At 36.9% G+C, this 22,021-nt stretch overlaps 1 protein-coding gene across 3 annotated transcripts in view; it reads right to left on the bottom strand.

The window, feature by feature from the left end:
- rbm26 (RNA binding motif protein 26) overlaps nucleotides 1-22,021 on the bottom strand; it is a 170,385-nt gene that overhangs the window by 5,753 nt on the left and 142,611 nt on the right. The window lies entirely within an intron of this gene.

The raw sequence follows: 22,021 nt of genomic DNA, 5'->3' as shown, positions 1-22,021 counted from the left end.
TATCAGCACAAGTCCCTGAGTGGCGTGGCCAAAAGACTGATGGTGCATGGGATTAAATATCTGGTATTTAACTTCAAAAACGTGTTTATTTAAAACAAGTATATTAACTGAACATGCAAACTATACCCATGCTTGGTCAATTGTCTTTTTTGTTTTCAGAAGTATTTGTGGTTTACATTTCAAAATGTAGATTAGCTCTTTAATACCAGACATGCATTTAACTGCATTTGAACTAAACTGACGCAACATGTACTGCAAATCAAAGATTATTGTTAAATAATTCATTATCTAGTGCAACAGGACTACAGTTCTCAAAAGGTTATGCCAACTTAATTTAAAAGGAATGCCAAATATCGAACATTTTGACAAATGTCTGACATTTAAATTAGATCATCTAAAAACAAGTGGCCTTATATTGCACTAAGTGTTGCAGCATGAACTCTGCATGGCTCCATATAGATCATTTCTACCGAAAAACATAATGCAACAGACTTATGAATTAGAATAGGTATTTGTAAATCAACATCAGTAAAAAAAAATTCTTAAACTGAGGATTTAAAACAAAATTTTATTTAGATTTAGGTTGTTAAATTAATTGAATATTAGTAAATGAAATCACTTGGAACCCAGGAGCTGTCTTAATGTCTATTTGCGAATTATAACACAAAAAGGGCTAAGTTGAGGAAAGAAAAATGCCTGCTGGAATTTACAACAGTTTGCAACATCAAAGCAACAGTCAATTAAATACAAGATCAAAATACAGGTTTCCCCCTCCATCGGAAGGTAGAGCGTTCCTAAGAAACGGTTCGTAGCCGGAATGTTGTAAAGCGAAGAAGCAATTACCATTTATTTATATGGGAAAATTTTGTGAGCGTTCACAGACCCAAAAATAACCTACCAAATCATGCCAAATAACAGATAAAACCTAAAATAACAGTAACATATAGTAAAAGCAGGAATGATATGATAAATACACAGCCTATATAAAGTAGAAATACTTTTCCACAATCATTGCCTGAATTGTTCTCCATAGCGAAAATCTCACGCAAGCGCTCTCAGCAGAAACACGCGCAAGCGCCGTCGGCAAAAACACGGCGCAAGCGCTTTCGGCAGAAAATCTCACGCAAGCGCTCTCAACGGAAAATCTCACGCAAGTGCTGTTGGCAAAAACACTCTCTCCGGTAACCTTTAAGCTATGAAGCTGCCAAATCATACCAAATAATGCATAAAAATACACAGCCAATATAAAGTAAACATAATGTATGTACAGTGTAGTATCACTTACGGAAATTGGGAAGACACCGAGCACACAGATGGTGTGTTAGACTGAGTCATCGCAGGTCGGGGTGGCGCAGTGGCCCCCACCCTCCAGGCAGCAACCCGATCCGCGAAGCATGCAGCGGTCCAGCGGTAGCCAGGAGGCACACAGCACATTATAAGAAAAAAGCCGAAATAAACATGCTAATTAATTAGGTGCCGCCCGGCACGTAATTGTCAGCCCAGATCAGAGGCAGTTGCCGAATGCGTCGCCTCTGATCTGGGCCAACAGTTATGTGCCGGGCGGCACCTAATTAATTAGCATGTGAATTTCGGCTTTTTTCTTAAAGATGTGCTGTGTGCTTCCCGGCTACCGCTGCATTCTCCGCGAATCGGTATCTGTCCGCGGCCTGAGGGTTGGGGTGGTGGGACACAGGGGTGTCGAACGCTTCCATTAGGGCAGGTAGGTCATCATCTTCTATCTCTACCTGCCTCAATGTCGAAGGTCGAGGTTCGTCGTCTGCTGTGGCTGATGTGGAAGGCTTGCTTGACTGCTGAGCCTCACACAGTTTTAGATCATACAGTCCTTTGTAAGGACTCAAACCATCTTGCAAATATGCCCTAAACCGACGTACCCTTTCAAAATTAAAGTCGTACTTCATCATTACTTATTCAGTTTCGATTGTTATCCTTTCCTCTTCCAATTGCATCAGCTCTTCACCTATCAGTTCTTGGTCATGGGATGCCAAAACCTCTTCAACATCATCTTCGTCAACTTCCACAAGCCAAACTCACGTTGTCCTTACTTCGTTCACCATGATCGAAACGCTTAATTATGTCTAGTTTTACGCTAAGTGTAACACCCTTACGAGCTCTTTCAGGCTTTTCTGACACCTTAGAACTCATCTTGCAAATGGCTGTTCACAGGCATGTGTTTAAGCAATGCCAGCTGGAATGCAGCTCGAATCTGGGGGACAGCGGCTGCTTGCGGCGCGCTGCTTTTTCCGCGCACTGCCTTTTTTCATAACAGTGAAAACATCTTCTGTTAGCGAAAACAGCTAACTAATGTAGGTCTTTCGTAATAGTGAGGTTTCGTAAAGCGAACGTTCAAAAGCGGGAGACACCTGTATCCTAGAAAGACTGATGCAATTGGAAATTCAAAGAAATCTTCCAGTGATGAGATGTCATTCCTGACAAGACATACAATGGTGAACAAAACTTCAACAATGGAAAGCAGCAAATCATTTAAAAATAACTTTCGAAGAATTAGTAGAAATTAAGCCATTGTCTACAAAAACCACCAAGAAACTGTATATCAAAGGTGAATAATGTGAGGAATAAATAATGCTATTAAATTTAACTCCTGGTCCATAATTCAAAATAGATGATGCATTTTCCACTTTACTTTCAAACTTCTAATCCATCAACCTTACACAAGTTAAACTTCTTTCTTTTTCAATCTTTTTATTAGTTTCATAAAATATAAACATAACATAGCAATAATACAAATAGTAGGAGATACATTGTTGTACTTAAAATGAGTAATTGTAAGACCAAATAGTATAAATTGACAAAACTCCCCATCATGTAGGATAACAATGAATAATACAGGGCAAAAAAAAAAAACTGGAAAAAAATCATGAAAAAGAAAAAAAATAGAAAAAAAAAACAAACCCCACCCCCCCCAAAAAAAACTAAACTAAACAGAATTAGTCAACTAAACTAAAAGACTTGGGCAATTCTAACAACTTAAAAATGGAAAAGAAGAAAACCTTAGTGTCAACGACTCCATTCCTCTCAACCAACAGTACAGAGAAATAAAATAAGTTTGGAAATGGTCAAATTACATCATATGAAAATGCTGAATGAATGGCCTTCAAGTTTTTTCAAATTTAATGGAAGGGTCATAAACCACACTTCTAATTTTTTTCCAAATTCAAACACAACATAGTTTGTGAAAACCAATGAAATACAGTAGGAGGGTTAATATCTTTCCAATTCAGCAAAATGGATCTTCTAGCCATTAAAGTAAGAAATGCAATCATCCGGCGTGCTGAAGAGGTTAAATAATTTGAGTCTATCATTGGTAATCCAAAGATAGCAGTAACTGGATGAGGTTGTAAGTCTATATTCAAAACCGCTGAACTAATATCAAAAATATCTTTCCAATATTTTTCCAACAAAGGACATTACCAAAACATGTGAGTTAAAGAAGCTATCTCGAAATGACATCTATCACATATAGGATTAATATAAGAATAATAATGAGATAGTTTATCTTTGGACATATGAGCCCTGTGCACTACTTTAAACTGTATCAACACCTGTTTAGCACATATAGAGGATGAATTAACCAATTGAAGAATTTTTTTCCCCATTTTTCAATCGGTATAATAATCTTAAGTTCTCTTTCCCAATCAGCTTTAATTTTATTGGAAACATCAGGACATAAATTCATAATTATATATAATTGCTACAACACTTTTCTGAGAGAGATTTAGATCTAAAATTTTTTCCAAAGTGCCCATTGGATATGAGTGTGGAAAATTAGGAGGAACAGTAATTAAAAAGTTTCTAATCTGTAGATATCTAAAAAAGTGAGATCTGGGTAAGTTATATTTATTAGCAAGTTGATCAAAAGACATGAAACAATTATCCAAAAATAAATCACGAAAACGTACTATACCTTTGGTTTTCCAATCAAAGTAAGCTTGATCCATAGTGGAAGGTTGAAAAAGGAAATTAGATATAATAGGACTTGCTAAAATAAATTGATTAAACCCAAAAAATCTGCAAAATTGAAACCATATACCTAAAGTATGCTTAACTATTGGATTATTCATTTGTTTATACAATTTAGAAGTAGTAAAAGGACGCGAAGCTCCTAAAACCGAACCCAAAGAAAACCCTTGTAATGAATTACATTCAAGATTTACCCAATGTGGATTTAAAGATACATCCAAATCCCGTAACCAAAATTTTAAATATTGAATATTAATTGCCCAATAATACAATCTAAAATTCAGGAGGGCGAGCCCCCCCCTTTTTAGATTTCTGTAAATACCTTTTACCTAACCTAGGATTTTTGTTCTGCCATGTATATGAGGAAATTTTTGAATCAACATTATTGAAAAAAGATTTTGGGATAAAAATTGGAACCGATTGAAATACATATAGAAATTTGGGCAAAATAATCATCTTAATAGCATTAATTTGACCAATCAAAGACAAAAAAATTGGTGACCATTTAGTAAACAGAAGTTTAATCTGATCAATTAAAGGTAAAAAATTAGCTTTAAATAAGTCTTCATACTTTTTCATAATTGTTATCCCTAAATATATAAATGAGTCAGTAACCAGTTTAAATGGTAAACGTCCATAAATAGGTACCTGCTTATTTAGGAGAAATAATTCACTCTTATTAAGGTTCAATTTGTAACCAGAAAAATTACTAAATTGAGCCAACAAAGCTAGAGTAGCAGGAATTGACTTCTCCGGATTAGAGATGTATAACAACAAATCATCTGCATATAGTAATAATTTATGTATTTCGTTTCCGCAGATAATACCAAAAATATTGGGCGAGTCACGGATAACAATTGCTGAAGGTTCAAGGGCAATATTAAATAGTAAAGGACTAAGAGGGCATCCTTGCCTAGTACCACGAAAAAGATGAAAAAAGGGAGATCTTTGATTATTAGTACAAACCGAGGCTACCGGGGAGTAATATAACAATTTAATCCAAGATATAATTGTCAAACTAAGATAAAATTTCTCAAGCACACTGAATAAATAAGGCCATTCGACTCTGTCAAAGGCTTTCTCAGCATCTAATGAGATAATGCATTCCAGGGTAGTAAGTGAGGGGGTACAAGCAATATTCATTAACCTCCTAATATTAAAGTATGAATAACGATTTTTAATAAATCCGGTTTGATCCATAGATATAATTTGAGGTAATACCTTCTTGAACCTAGTTGCTAAAATTTTTGAAAAAAGTTTTGAATCTACATTCAAAAGAGGTATCGGTCTGGATGATGCACAATCAGTAGGATCTTTATTCTTTTTAAGAATTAAGGAGATAGAGGCTTCATAGAACGATTGTGATAATTTACCTAAACTGATTGCTTCTTTGAATATTCTAGACAACCTCAGAGAGCGAATAGAGGAAAAGAATTTTAAAAATTCCACTGTAAACCCATCCGGACCAGGTGCTTTACCAGAATTCAATGACAAGATTGCAGTTATTATTTCTTCCTCTGTAATAGGAGTTTCTAATGATAAGCAATCTTCCGGTGATAATTTCGGAAAATTCAGTTTACTTAAAAAATCATGAGGAAAATCAGAGTGATATAAAGAGGTATAAAATTCTTGGAAGGTTTTGTTTATCCCATCATAATCAACTGTCAAAGTATCATCGTGTTTACAAATCTCAGTAATTTGACGTTTAACCGAAGCAAATTTCAATTGATTAGCCAATAATTTACCCGATTTATCACTATGAATATGAAAATCACTTCTAGTTCTCATTAACTGATTTTCAATCGAGGATGTTAATAATAAGCCATATTCCAATTGAAGTTCAACTCTGTGTTTGTACAGCTCCTTACTGGGAGAAACAGCATATTTTTTTAATCGATTTCTTTAATTTTATCAACCAACAAAAGTATTTCATTCTTAGCACATTTTTTCAAACCAGCCGAATAGGAAATAATCTGACCACGGATATAAGCTTTAAAAGCGTCCCAAACTGTTCCAATGGAAACTTCTTCCGTAGTATTAGTTGAAAAGAAGAAATCAATCTGTTCCTTTATAAACTTGACAAGGTCCGAGTCTTGAAGCAAAATAGCATTAAATCCCCATTGTCTATTAGTACAAGTAGTATCCATTAACTTGATAGAAAGTTTCATTGAAGCATTATCTGAAGTTAAACTATTCAGACTAGAATGAGCTACCCTACTATCTAGAACGTCTGATGCTTCTAACTAGGGGTGATATTCACTTAAGAACATTCAGTAACAATGTATAGTGGAAAAAGAATTATTAAACCAGGTGTTCAGCCCATAACCAGATAGGTAACAATGTTAGCAAGTCTGGGCAGTCCCGCTAACTTGGACAATGGAGATACACCAGAGCAGTTGGTATATGCTTAATTGAGCAAAGGGTTGCACAGAAGCTGAAGAGCAATAGGAAGCTGTGGCCCCTTACTTCGGCAGATGGTATTCAATGCTGTGGGGGGGAAAAGACAGACAAAACAGGGAGAAAAAAAAAACACTGGAAGGTATGAGATATTTGGTTCAGCTATGATGAGTTCCTATCCCCCCACCCCTTGAGTAACACAACAGTAATTTGAAAAGATCACAATTGGAGATAAATTAACATACGACTGGAAAAATAAATGAATTACTGAAATATTCTAGCAGAAATCATTCATGCTCCACCATTCGATCATGATTGATTTATTATTCCTTCTCAACACCATTCTCCTGCCTTCTCCTAACAATTGACACCTCTAATAATCAAGAACCTATGAACTTCCATTTTAAATATATCAAACAGCTTGGCCTCCACAGCCATCTGTGCCAATTAATTGCACAGATTCACCACCCTCTGGCTAAAGAAATTCCCCCTCATCTCTATTCTAAAGGTACGCTCCTATTCTGGTGTTAGACTCTCCCACTAATAGAAATATCCTCCTCATGACCAATCTTTCCAGTATTTCAATGTTCTGTAAGTTTCAATGAGATTCCCTCCCACATCTTTCTAAGCTCCAGTGAGTACAAACCGAGCCATCAAGCGCTCCTCACCTGGTAACACTTTTATCCCTGGGATTACTCTCATAAATCTTCTCTAAACCCTCTCTAGTGCCAGCACATCTTTCCTTAGATATGGGCCCAACATTGTTCATAACAATCTGAATGAGGTCCGATCAACACCTTATAAAGCCATAGTATTGCATCCTTGTATTTATAGTCTTCTCAAAATTAATAGTAATGTAAGAGTTTCTCTTTTATGTTAACTGCTAAGGCTAATAAAATGGCTTCTCTGTAATGTTATCTGCTGAGGTAATGGGTTCTCTGTAGCAGCATGTTTGGGTTATAGGTAGAGATAATGGGACTTTGGAATTCAGTTGCTAACCAATGGATGAGATGTTATTCTTTCTTGTTTGTGTGAAAGCTGTTGGTTTTTGCGGGCTTTGGGCAGAAGGCGCGAGGGAAATGAAGAGAGGAGATGCAACGTGAGGAGTCGGTGGGCTGCCCGACCCTCCAGGCTCCAGCGGGAGCCAGGGTCGACGACGATCGGAGGAGGAATCAGTGAAGAAAAACTGTGAGCTCCAACGAATTGTGCACAAACTGATTAAATAAATTCTTGGTGCCTTTTATTTTATATTTTGTTCTCTACTAGTCTCATAGTCCAAGTAAGAGTTATAAAACCTTACTTGCTTAACGCATATTGTATACTGTTTGTTATTTCGAGGTACTGAGTTCGGCTGGGCGGGGGGGGGGGGTTACCTCCCCCAAGATCATGTCACTAGGCAAAGCGAGTGTTACACTAATATTGTATTTGCCTCCATTACTACTGACCCAACCTGCAAGTTAACCTTTAGGGAACCCTGAATTAGGAATCCCTTTGCAGCTTGATTTCTGAATTGTCTCCCCACTTAAAAAATAGTCTGCCTTTATTCCTTCAACCGAAGTACATGACCACATATTACACTATGCTGTATGCCATCTTCTGCTAGCCATTCTCCCAACCTATTCCAAGTCCTTCTACAGACCCCCTGCTTCTTCAACACTGCGTGCCACTCTGCCCATCTTTGTATCATGGCCACAAAGTCATCAATTCCATCTCCAGATCATTAACATATAATGCAACAAGTAGCAGACTCTACACCAACCACAGCAGAACATCCCTATTCACTGGCAGCCAACCAGAAAAGGCCCCCTTTATTCCCATACCTTGCCTCCTGCTACAGGTGCCCCCCGCTTTATGAAAGTTCGCTTCATACCACTTTGCTTTTACGAAAGACCTACATTAGTACCTGTTTTTGCTAACTGAAAGAAATACGGAGGATTTCTGCTTTTACGGAAAAAGGCAAAAAGCAAAAATAGCGTTCAGCATTTGTTTTGCAGCGAGCCGTTATAGAGGCGGTGCACACCCCAAGCAGCAAGAATGGCGCCATCAAGCTCCTTCCCCGGGAACTACACTCAGCATCAACCTGCCATAGCTTTGAACCATGTGAGATTTTCACTACCAATGGCAGTGCTGCAATGATTGCAGAAAAGTATGACTTTAATTTTGAAAGGGCACGTAGGTTTAGGGCAGGTTTGCAGGATGTTTTGAGTGCTTACAAAGAACTGTATGATAGAAAAATGCGTCAACCTTCCAGTGTGCTCGCTGTCTTCCCGATTCCGTAAGTGAAACTACACCGTACATACATTATTTCTACTTCATATAGGTTGTGTATTTACCATATCATTCCTGCTTTTACTATATGTTAGTGTTATTTGAGGTTTTGTGTGTTATTTGGTATGATTTGGTAGGTTATTTTTTGGGTCCAGGAATGCTCAAAAAATTTTCTCACATAAATTAATGGTAATTGCTTCTTTGCTTTCCGCCATCTCAGCTTACGAAAGGTTTCAAAGGAACATTCTACTTTCGGATAGCGGGGTAAACCTGTACTCAGTCAATCTTTTATCCATGTTCCTCCCATTCCTGTAATACCATGGGCTCTTATTTTGTTCAGCAGCCTCATGTGGCACCTTGCCAAAAACCTCCTTTGTCGATCCTGCTTGTTACTTCCTTATAGAATTCCAACAGATTTGTCAGACAAGATCATTACTTAAGAAAACCATGCTGACTTCAGCCTACTTTATCATATGCTTCCAAGTACCCTGAAACTTCTTCCTTAATAATGAACTATAAAATCTTACCAACCACTGAAGTCAGGCTCATAATCTATAATTTCCTCTATTTTGCATCTCTCCTTCCATAAGGAGCTCGGTAGCATGTGATTTTCAAGTCCTCTGGAACCATTCCCAACCATAGTAATTCTTGAAAGTCACTACCAATGCCTCTACATTTCTTCAGCTACCTCTTTCAGACTTCTAGCAAGTAGTCCAAGAAGACCAGGTGACCCATCTACCTTCAGACCTTTCAGCTTTCCAAGCACCTTCTTCTTAGTAATTGTGTGTTCGGTCACTTCTGCTTCAACTTTCTGAAATTTTTGGCACATTGCTGGTGTCTTCCACATTGAAGACTGACAAAAGATACTTATTCAGTTTGTCAGAAAATTAAAATGTAAAAATATAAAAATTAAGAGAAAATGCTGGAGGAACTCAGCAGGTCAGGCAGCATCTGTGGAGGGAGATAAACAGTCAATATTTTGAGCCAAGATCATTCATCAGGCATTCTGTGCGTGTTACTCAAAATTCCCTGTATCTGCAGAATCTCCTGTCTATTATAAAACCTAATTGGCTAAAGGCAAATATACAAGGTCCTTATTTGATTCTTACATTTAATTCAGATCAAAAATACTAACAGCTATCTATTAAGTCTGAAAGCAACAGAAACCCCAATATACAGAATAAGCAGCATACAACTAAAATAGGATATAATTGCAGATGCATATCTCAAAGGTAAAGTCAGATGTAGTGCTAACTTCAGCAAAACAAGTACACCTGCAATTCCACAGATCTACTCGAAGTTATAACTATTTTAGAGCTTTGATCAAATTTACCGACTGGATACATTAGCAAACTCTGATAGAGGAAATGCTCATCTGATTTATTTTTTAGAGTATGAAATATTTAAAGTACTTCAATAAACTATAGACAAGTTTTAATTTTGTGTGAATTAATAACCCTAATTCGCAAAGTGTGATATACTAGTAACATTGTTTTCTTTATTGTGCTCCTCAAATGCAGTAGGCTCAGGCAATATGCAAGTATCCAGAACCAATCAAGCATAGAAGCATCTGGGCTAAATGCTGGAAGATAGCATTAATACAAATGGGTGCCCACCAAGTAGCATGGATGTGGTGGGCTGAATGACTGCAAGACTGACAATTTACAATCCTCTCTATGTCAAACATTTAAGATGTATGAAAAGAACCTGACCTTTGAAAGTTACACTTATGAGAGAATTTAGTACATCAGGTCAAGCCAAAATTGTCTGATGCAATATAAATGGTCTTGGAAATCAAATTGAACTCGTGGAAAGAAGGTGAGGGATCAAACAGCCAATAGTTGAGAAGAACATGGCCAACATTAGCTGAAGGAAAGACGAAAACCATAAAATATTGGCTGATTAGCTGTAAGTAACCATGCAAGAACACGTTCAAAAGTTTTCAAAAAAAAAGGGGGGTTGAAATTGAGGCTACGCTGGGCAAAACAGAACAAAAATAAACAGAAAATGCAAGAGAATTGTATAAAGGAAGCACTAAACTTGAGCAGAATTAATTGGACAGGTAAGATAGGACAAAGTTAGTGACAGACTAGACGCAAATACCAAGTTGAAATCGAGTGCCAGACTACTATGTCAGTGAGAGTGGAGGAAAGAATGGGAGTGAAGAACATGGACTTTTTTTTTTATCTACAGCTGAAATAAAAGGAAAAAATCCTGATAATACTAGATCAGGTAGCATCTCTAGAAAGAAAAGAGTTAATATTTCAGATGTTTTTTATTTCTGATTTTCAGCACGTGCAGCTTTTTGACCAGCTTATCTGTGTTTGCTTATTGCAAGATTGCTTATTGTAATCATACAGAAGAATTTGATCTCTCACCTCACACCAACCCATTGTTTATCTCTATAGTGGAATTAAGATAGATAACATGGAATAGGTTGGAGAGATGCTGTTTAGTGGCAACAATAACAAATACAGTAATAAGTGTGCAGCTTAAGGAGCCATGGCATGACATCAACATTAGAATCCCAAGAAACTCCACAAGGGAGGGAAAAGTTGAGCATTGAAGAAATGGTTTACAAGATATATTATCAGCAGTCTTTTCGAATCAGGCTGATATAAAAATTCTATAAATAGCCAGTGAGCAGACTAATCAGAGAAAACACAAAGTGGATGGACAGCTGAGGAGCAGAAAGACAAGGGACAAGCAAAAGGAGTGACACCAACCCTAGAATTGTAGAACAAAGTGTGAATTGAGAAGATCTATGAACCACCATCATGACAGTTTGACTAGTTTAAATTGTTAAAATACTTAAAACTGACCATTTTAAGGTATATTAACGTAAACTATTGTTTGAAAATTCTCTTATCCTCTACACTATTACACACATTAATAGAAGTATTTCATAGGCAATAATAATGACCAACATAGTATTATTGGTACAATAAGTGTAATCCACACAAATCATTGTCTGTTGAAAGAACTGACAAAGAATAATGTAATGTCCTTTACTGAAACACTATTTAGTCTTGCTCAAGAATTAAGCCCTGCCTGGGCTGTTTAGCATACAAGGTGATCTTAACTTTTTTTTAACAATGTACAGTGATTATTAATATGGAAAAAATATTATTAATAGGCATGCTTGTTCTCGCAGAAACATGTCTGCAAGATAACATTCCATGCACCATCAATTTTCAGACCACGCAACTCAGGGACTTCGGCTAGTATTATTTTTGTAACTGTATGTGGTATCACAACTATGTGCTGTGTGTGACTGTATGTACTGTGTTTTGTACCTTGGACCTGGAGGAATGGTGCTTCATTTAACAGTGCACTGAATGACTGTATGACTGAATGGCAATTAAACTTCAGCTTGAACTTTAACAAGGATATTTTCCTTCAAAAGAAATAGGTTTTCATATTTAAGTTTAACAGAGCTAAGCCTAGTTCATTCCCTTATTTTGATCATTTTAAATAATTTTATTATATCAAAATTAATAATTGACTGATTAACTATGGCCTACAAAGAAAATAATTCACACAACGCAGAATGAAGTTAATAGTAGAGTTAAACACCTTTAGCTAATTGTCCAAGTAAGAACACACAGAATTGAGGCAAAACAGGTGAACCTGCTTCTGCAAAAAAAATCACACAAAAATATCAAGGGGTTCATCATGTTTTTCCAAGTAGATAAATCATGTGCTTTATAAAATAATATATTTCCTTAGTAAATTTCTGCCCTGACAAAAGATGCTACATTGAAAAGGGCATTATATTTGATGCCTTCAATCAGGCTAGAGAACAAAATGAGGGCTGTGAATGCAACAGGGATTTAGGCTTCCAAAATTATTCAGTTCATATATGCATTCAATGATTTCCTGCTGCAATAGTTATTGCACCAGTCTTGTGTGACAAGACATGATTTCTGGTAATCTCATAACAATGGATTATTTGGTGAAAGTGATCAAAAAATGACAAATTTTACATTGAATTGCAGTTTAATGCACTTCAGTCTGAAATTGGAATCCAAAACTTAAATGTAGCCACCTACACCAATTAAATAGGTATAATTAGCAGGTTTTTGAAGGACATAATCCTCATAGAAGTTCTTGAAGGATATTATGTATGCATTTTTTTTTTAAAATGAGGAATCAAAAGTCCATAAGAAACTAGTGGAGAGCCCTGCTGGCAGCTGATGGGGTAACATCTTTTTGAACTTGATCCTACCTTACCTATCTTTCTGTTTCCCACCAGTTTTTTGAAAGCTTATTATAAATCTCAATATTGCTCTATTATGTCTTTGAGCAAGACTAAAGCCTCTGCAAAAGAAAAAGATGATTCTCCAACCACTTCGGAATCAATTGGAGATTTTCTTAAAAAGCGAAGAACAGAACTTTCTGACGAATTTCAACAGCTTAACGTCAAGTTGGGACACTATTCAACAAACTCTACTCGAACATGATAAGCAAATTAAGGGGAATAAAGAAACTCTCGATACTGGAAGCAGACTTAGAAGACATGAGTAAGCTCTGCAAAAAATATCATTATCTAATGAAAAATTAACAAAGAATATTGCCAACCTGGAAAGCAGAAGCAGAAGGAACAATCTACGTATTCTGGCTCTTGAAGAATCAATTGAAGGTGCCCACCCCACGTAGTTTTTTTGCAAGCTTTCTGAAACAGCTATTCCCTGATTTATTGCTGTCTGTGCCTAAGTTGGACTGTGCCCACCGGTCACCGGCCCCAAAGCCAAAGTCGGGGGAGCGACACAGGTCGGTTATTGTGTGTTTTCATGAATTTCATACTAAGGAGCTTCAATCTGTCATATCCGTGGAGTAGGAATGATTGATTACAATGGGAAAATGATCAGATTTGTGGAAGATTATACACCGGAGGTTATCGTTGAATGCACCAAATATAAAAAGGTTATGTCGCTGCTTTATAACAAGGGTTTAAGCCCTCCCTTGGCTTCCCTGCACGTCTTAGAATCGTTCAGAAAAATGGTGTGCAGAAATGGCTGAGATTGACTGAAGGCACACAAGTTTTTGAAAGCAGAAGATTAATTGTGTTATATCTCTTACACAAGAGCAATTATCTTTTTAATGTTGGATAGAATAAGGTTTTAATAAACTTACATTTTGACCGTTTATATATCTTGCTTTTTGATATTTTCTTATATTTTTTATTACTTTACTCTTTTTTCTGAGGTTTTTCTACATATATATTTTTTGAAATTGTTAAAATGAATACTCTTATGTTTTGGATTTCTGATCTAAGTTTATTTTGTCTGCTTTCTCTTGGTAGGAACACAATAATTTGAGTTTTGCCAGCAGGATTTCTTTGGAAGGGTTGTCTTTAGGGTTTAGCATGCCGTCTGTTCTGTGGCCGGCTTTTTTTTGGCTTTGGGAGGGGGAGAGGGGTGGGGTTTCTTTTACCTCTGGAAGGTGGGTTGGGCTACTATCCAAATTTTCTGTTTGAGTACCTTATTTTATGCTTCGTTCTCCGGTTCTAATTATTTATGGTCAGATCTTTTAATTCTTCTGTTAATTAGTATTTAAAATGAACTGAAATATTAATTTACTTAGTTTTAATGTGAAAGGCTTAAATCATCCTGTGAAACGGAATAAGATTTTTGCTTATATTAAAAAGTTAAGGGCCCCCACTATTTTTCTACAAAAGGTGTAGACAACGCACACCTTATTAAAATTGGTGGAGGGATTTATAATTTCATTCTTCATTTACAGCAAAATCTCAAGGGGTCTCGATTTTATAGATGATACAATTTCTTTTGTTCAACAGAAAGTTGTCTCTGACCCTAGTGGGCGATTTATCATAGTGTCAGGCAAACTAGATAATAAATTAATTGTATTTGCTAATGTGTACACCCCCAATCTGGATGACCCAGGATTTTTTGAGCGTTTCTTTTCACTACTCCCAGTTTTGAGTCTTTATTCTTTAGTGATGGGAGGAGATTTTAATTGTTGTCTAGACCCAGTATTAAGTCGTTCTTCTCCTAAATCAGCCACACCTAATAAAACAGCTTCGATCCTTTCTAATGAAATGTGATATTGTTGATGTCTGGCATTTTTTTCACCCGGCAGAAATTCATTCTTCTCTCATGTCCATCATTCTTATACCAGGATTGATTATTTTTTTTATTGATAGTCAAATGATTCCATTAGTTTGCTCCATTGAATATGAAGAAATAGCTGTATCCGACCATTCTTCTGTATTTCTATCTTTAAATCTTTCTGGTTTCACTCATATGAACAGATCCTGGCATTTTAATTTAACTTTGTTATCTAATAAGGACTTTCTAAAATTTCTGGAGAATCAAATTACTCTTTTTTTCAAGAAAATACATTGGAAGAGATTTCTAGTCTTATCATTTGGGACGCTTTTAAGGCATATATTAGAGGACAAATTATCTCCTATATTGCATATATTAAGAAAAAAACTAATAAAGAGAGGACTGACTTAGTTAATCAATTAAAACAACTACACCAGAAATATACTTTGGCATCATACCCTGAACTATATAAAAGACTTACTGAAGTTAAAACTAAATATGATCTTCTTATAACGTATCCAATTGAAAGCCAACTTTTAAAAGATAGAAGCCAATTCTATATACATGGAAAAAAAACTGGTAAACTATTAGCTAATCAATTGAAGACCTTTATAGCGAAACAGCAAATTAAAGAAATTCGCAAAACCAATGGTGATTTGACAACTGACCATTTTGAAATAAATGACACTTTTAGAGAATTTTATCCTAAACTCTATGGTTCTGATTTTGTTAAAGATACTACTGAATGAACAATTAAATATTCCTGGACTTTCGATTGATAATTGAAAGCAGTTGGATCAATCTATTTCTCAGGAGGAAATCACTGGGGCTATATGTTCATTGCATTCTGGGAAATCTCCAGGACCTGATGGATTCTCTGGAGAATTTTATAAGGCTTTTTCTTCATCGCTTATACCTCATTTATATTCTACCCTTACTGAGTCCTTCAAGGTGGGTAGGTTGCCACAGTCTTTTTATGGAGCCTCTATTTCGCTTATTCTTAAAAAGAATAAGAATCCCACTGAATGCTCCTCATATAGACCAATTTCTTTACTCAATGTTGATGCCAAGATCCTATCTAAAGTTTTGGCCCGTAGACTCGAGAATATTATACCTTCTATAATATCTGATGATCAGACAGGATTTATTAAAAATCGATATTCCCATTTTAATATACGGCAATTGCTAAATGTTATGCATTCTCTATCCAAGGAAATATCGGAATGTGTGATTTCTCTGGATGCGGAGAAGGCTTTGACCGAGTTGAATGGAATTACCTATTTAAGACCTTAGAAAAATTTAATTTTGTGCCCAATTTTATTTTTTGGATTAAATTACTTATCTCCCTCCGCTCGGGTCCTTACTAACTTTCAGAATTCTAAACCAATTAAACTCCAACGTGGAACCAGACAAGGAAGTCCGTTGAGCCCTTTGCTTTTTGATTTGGTATTAGAACCTTTAGCAATTGCCTTTCGAAATTCTAAAGATATCACCAGTATCTTAAGGAAAAGTACTATTCATAAAGTTTTGCTTTATGCTGATGACCTATTGCTTTTTATGTCTCATGTTACAACTTCTTTACCCTCTGTTTCTTTCACTGACTAATTTTAGTCAGTTTTCAGGATATAAATTGAATTTACATAAGAGTGAATTGTGTCCTTTAAATAATTTGATACCATCCGATATTAACCTTTCTTTTAAAATTTTAAGAAAACAATTTACATATTCGGGTATAACAATCACTAAGAATTATAAAGATCTATTCAAAGAAAATTTTCTAACAATGAATTATGTGAAAAAGACACTTCCTAATTGGTCACCTCTCACTTTATCATTGATTGGTTGAATTAATTCTATTAAAATGAATATTTTACCTAAATTTATATACCTTTTTCAAGCCGTACCTGTTTTTATTCCCAAGTGTTTTTTTTTGATTCTTTAGATTTGATTCTTTCTTCCTATATATGGAAGAACAGAAAACCCCGATTAAATAAAGCCCACCTTCAAAAAATTAAAAAGAATGGAGCACTTGCTCTACCCAATTTTAGGTTATATTATTGGGCAATTAACATACAAAATCTTTCGTTCTGGTTATATTATATTAATTGTGAGGATTGGTCTAACCATATGGGTCTTTTTGGAAGCAACTCTGTTACGAAATTTTCTATTATCTCTCTTCTCGGATCCTCTCTTCCTTTATCTTTAAATAAATTAACTGATAGTTTGGTGGTTCAACACACTTTGAGGATCTGGCTACAGTTTAGAAAACATTTCAGTTTACTGAGATTTTCTCTTTCTAGTCCTATTTTTTCTAATTTTTTTTTAAACCATCTACGACCGATCTGTTTTTTAGAGAATGGGATAGAATAGGCATTAAACCGATTTCAGGATCTGTTTGTTGGAGGGTATTTTCTTCTTTCGAGCAGCTCTCAGTGAAATATAACTTAGCAAATACCCACTGTTTTCCATACCTACAGATTAGAGATTTTTTAAGATCTAAGCTACATATATTTCCTATCAGCCCAGAAAATAACATAATAGATGTAATTTTTAATTTGAAACCTTTAGATAATGGTTCAATATCTTATATTTATGGTCTGTTGTTGGGACTGAGAATGGCTCCTTTAGACAAAATTAAAAAAGGTTGGGAAAAGGATTTACAGACTTCATTACCTGATGAGACCTGGACGGCTATTTTCAAAATGGTTAATTCTTCATCATTATGTGCTCGTCATTCCCTCCTACAATTTAAAGAGGTACATAGGGCTCATATGCCTAAAGACAAGCTCTCTCATTTTTTTTGCAGCTATATCTCCTTATTGTGACAGATGTAATAATGGAGAGGCTTCATTCATATGTTTTGGTCATGTTCAAGCCTTGAAAAATAATGGAAAGATGTATTCCAAACTTTCTCTGTACTTTTTAAAGTTAATTTTAAGCCCAATCCTTTGACTGCCTTATCTGGTATTGTTGAGGAATGAACTATAATTTCAGAGCCTTCTCATTTGCGGGTACTGGCTTTTATTTCTGATGGCTAGGAGTGTGATCTTGCTTAAATGGAAGGAGGTGGCACTCCCCCCCCCCCCACACGCTCAATGGTTATGCAATGTTATGTCATGTTTAAATTCAGAGAAGATTCGTTGTTCGATTTCTGATTCTAATCAAGATTTTCAAACGTTATGGGGATCCTTTCTGAAGTATTTTGAAAATCTTTGAATTGTTATTGTTATTAAAATATAGATCTGGGCTATTATTATAAAACACTATGGTAAAGTACTTTTTTTTAACCAACCAGCTTTGTTTTGGTAGTGGGGGTAGATTTTTTTTAATAATATAATTAACCATATCATTGTATTTCATAATTCAATTTATTTTATATGATTGATCCTGAATATTGGATACCGTGATTGTATCAGTGTGATTTATATATAGTGCATGTGATATACTTATTATAAATCAAAATAAGGTATTTATGAATTCTGTATACAAAATTTAATAAAAATATTGGGGAAAAAAAGGAAGAAACTAGTCTGTCCATGGCTAACAGAAATGGTTAGTAACAGTCTTGAATTCAAGGCATTTTAGAATGTTACTAAAAAGATTAGTATTAAATCTCAATGATTAGTAAAGTTTTATACAGAAAAATGACCAAAACACCAATATAAAGGGGAAAACAGAATCAAGGAAAAGTGACCAGAAAAATTAAGTTTAAGTAGAGCTTTTTCAAATATGTAATGCAGAAGCTATTAAAATAGTAACTTAGTGGCAGAGGAAAAAGATTAAAATGGAGAACAAGGAAATGAGTATACTATTAAATAGTTTATACCATTTTCACAGCAGAAGATACAACATACCAGATAATAGGGAACCAACAGATTTAAATAACAGTGAAAAATTAAATAAAAAGTGTGAGGAAACTAACAGAAATAAAAAGTTGCTAAATCTCTTCCAATGACAGTGATCTTCACAAATTTCCTAATTATGGAATTTTCCCAGAGGTTTAACTGATAACAAATATAACAGCATATAAGGATTATAAAATAGACTATGTAGGTTGACATCAATTGCCAGAAAATTGCTGAAATTCATTAAATCATTTCAGCAAAAATTAACATGACTTATATAAGAAAACCAGATCTGAAGAGGGAAGACTGAGAGCAAATGGATGTATCATAATCAGACTGTCAAATCCCATGACATAGAATGCCAAGTTGCCACACAAAGGTTGCATGGTGTTAAGAGTGAGTTTTTTTGGGGGGTAAATTATTTGTTTACACTTAAATGACTTTGGCCACCAGACTCTTATTTGACAAAGTACTGTGGATTGAGTCCACCACAATGCGCTTCCTAAAAAGGTGTGAATACCAGATGCTTCTGGCGCCGTAGTTTGACCTAATGTTGTAGTTTCAAAGACAGTATTATCTATACATCATAAATATTAATTGTCTTCTATGTTAGCACGTAAAATGCCAAATAAATGTATTGTGGACTTAACTTGCAACCCAGACATATTGGCGTCGGAAGGAAAGGTGGTGTGAGATTTTGTATGTAGCTTCAACAGGAAGTATTGTCTATGCATTGTCTGTAACTTTTTAAGTAGCGATTGCCTTTGTGTTTAGCATATAAATATCGAGCCCACGTTGAGCTAGCAGACCTTTCTGCGGAAAGCGCCTCCATCCGTAAGATGCCTGCTGTACCTTGTTGTGTTGAATAAAGAAGCTGCTTTGTAGCTACCAGTGACTCTGTCTCTCCGGTAATTTCAACCATGCTACAACATTTGGTGTCAGAAGTGGGATACATCGTGACCTGTCGTGTGGCCAGCGTTCCTAGCAGTCTTCAGTTGGTGAGTATTTTTCTAAAGTAACACTCACACTTGGATCTGTTCAGTTGGGGGTGCAAGGATCACGAGGAATCACAAAGGTGGAGAGCTGAACTGGTAGGTATAAAAGTAGTGTGTGTGTGTGTGTGTGTGTGCATGTGTGTTTAAGTAAGTGAGGAATCTTTGCATGTTAACTTGGTGAGACTTGGACCACCAGTTGCGAAAGGTGGTAACCAACGGTACGGTTCGAGACGCCAGAGTAGGGGTGTGTATACTCGTTCAGGAAGCTGCATTTTAGTGTATGTGTTTGCAAGTGTGATGCAAGGGAATACAGCAGGCATCATGAGTTCAGGTACTCAAAGGTGGCAGATTATGGAATACATACCCTGCGGTTGTAAGTACGAACTGTTTAACTGCTATCCGTCTATGATATTTTGCGTAGTGTGGGAATTAGTGTGGGGATATGTCAGGGAGAGGTTTTACCCAGAGAGATCAACCAGAATGGCACCTACTGGGGTCAGGCAACTTCAGGTTGAGAACTCTGATGATCCAAGCCAGTCCTTGACCTTGATTATGACTATTCATAAGCCCTTCACCCCCGGGGAGAAACAGAGCATTTTGTCCGAGTTGCCCTCACTTAAAGTCGCCTGTGGGAATTCAGAATTCTGGTGCAAACTCAAGGAAATGGTTGAAATTCACCAGATGCACCCTAAAGATATACATGTGTTAGTGAAAGCAAAGTGTCCGAGGAATACGTGGGACAGGATGGCTCAGGGGGTGCGGGATGGTACATGGGCAACTACTGGGAGCGCCAGTTATGAAGAAAGATATCGCTCTTTCAAAGAGGAAGTGAGGCAGTGCCTGGGGGGAGGCGAGAGTAGCTGGGGAACGATAATGGCAGTGATTCAAAAATCTGACGAGACAGCCATGGATTATGCAGAACGTAAACACCAAGCATACGAGGAGTATTCTGGGTTGGATAATCCAGGGAGGGATGACCCAGTCTTCCTAAAAATGCTGAAGGAAGGCCTGAGCTCAGCCCACCAAGAAGTTTTAGATTTTGGCATAACGGTAGGGTCCACCTACTCTGCGATAGTTTCGTGGGCCAGTGACATAGACCAAAGAAAAGACAAGAGAAATCATAAAGTGGGTATAGTGGATGCAGCTGCTGTGATGTCCCAGAGAGATTATTTTGCCTGCCATCAGCCGGGGCACTTAGCAAAGGACTGCCATACCAGGTATAAGACAGTGAAGGAGTTGATATGCTACAGCTGTGGCCTTTCGGGACATGGCTGGAGACAGTGTCCAAAAGGGAGGAGGAAAACTCAGATGAAGGTCACGGCAGACACCCTGTCACTCACCCCATCAGCAACCAGTCTGTCGATCAGATCAAAGAGTTAGTGACAGCGCCTCTTAAGGCAGAAAAGGATGTGGCACCAAGCACCACTGGCAGCGCTGGTGACTCATGGATGAACACAATGGCATTGTTAGGGGGACGGCAATGCAATATGTTAGTGGACACAGGGGCATCGGTACCGATAACAGACTTGCCCTTACCAACAACCGGACAGGCCAGTTATATCAGGGATGTAGGAGGGAAAACAGTAAAAGCAGAAAGAAGCGAATTGCAAATACTAGAAATCGGGGGAGTGCAGCTTCCAGTGTATTTCTGGGTATGTCCAAATAATGAGGGCACTACCCTTGGAATAGATATCCAAAGGGAAGCAGGAGCTGTTATAGATTCGGGAAAGGGAGAAATAATATGGGCGAGTCAGGGGCAGCGAACACATACAACCAACAGAATACACAACCTGCCTAGCATAGTCGCAGCTGCCCCGATCACCAGACAGCAGCCTGGATAGGTTACCTTGTCAGCAGTTCCCAGCTGTGTGGGCTAAAGACAAGCAAGTCTGTGGGCAGGTGAAGATAAACCCAGTTAAGATAGAGGAGGGTCTGTATAAACCCCCTAAGCAGGACCCTATACAAACTTGGATTAGATTATGAAGACACGCAGTCCTCTTTTATTGTCACTTAGTAATGCATGCATTAAGAAATAATACAATATTTCCTCCGGTGTGATATCACAAAACACAGGAAAGACCAAGACTGGAAAAAACTAACAAAACCACATAATTATAACATATCGTTATAACAGTGCAACAATACCATAACTTGATGAAGAAGTCCATGAACAGAGTAAAAAGTTCAAAGTCTCTCAAATGTCCCACATCTCACACAGACGGGAGAAGGAAGAAAAACTCTCCCTGCCATACCCGACCAGGGTCCGACTCTGAGTCATCCAAAAACTTCGAACTCTGATCAGCTCTCCGACACCGAGAACTGAGCGCCATCTCCATCCGAACGATTTGACCTCATCTCAGTCGCCAACAGCAGGCAAAGCTAGGGATTTTGAGGCCTTCCCTCCAAAAGATTCCCGATCTCTCAGTAACAACAGCAGCGAGCTGGC

The sequence above is a fragment of the Mobula birostris genome, chromosome 5 (genome assembly GCF_030028105.1).
Source record: "Mobula birostris isolate sMobBir1 chromosome 5, sMobBir1.hap1, whole genome shotgun sequence".
Taxonomy (NCBI): Eukaryota; Metazoa; Chordata; class Chondrichthyes; order Myliobatiformes; family Myliobatidae; genus Mobula; species Mobula birostris.
The sequence above is the reverse complement of the archived record's forward strand: the minus strand, read 5'-3'. Positions and strand labels throughout refer to the sequence as shown.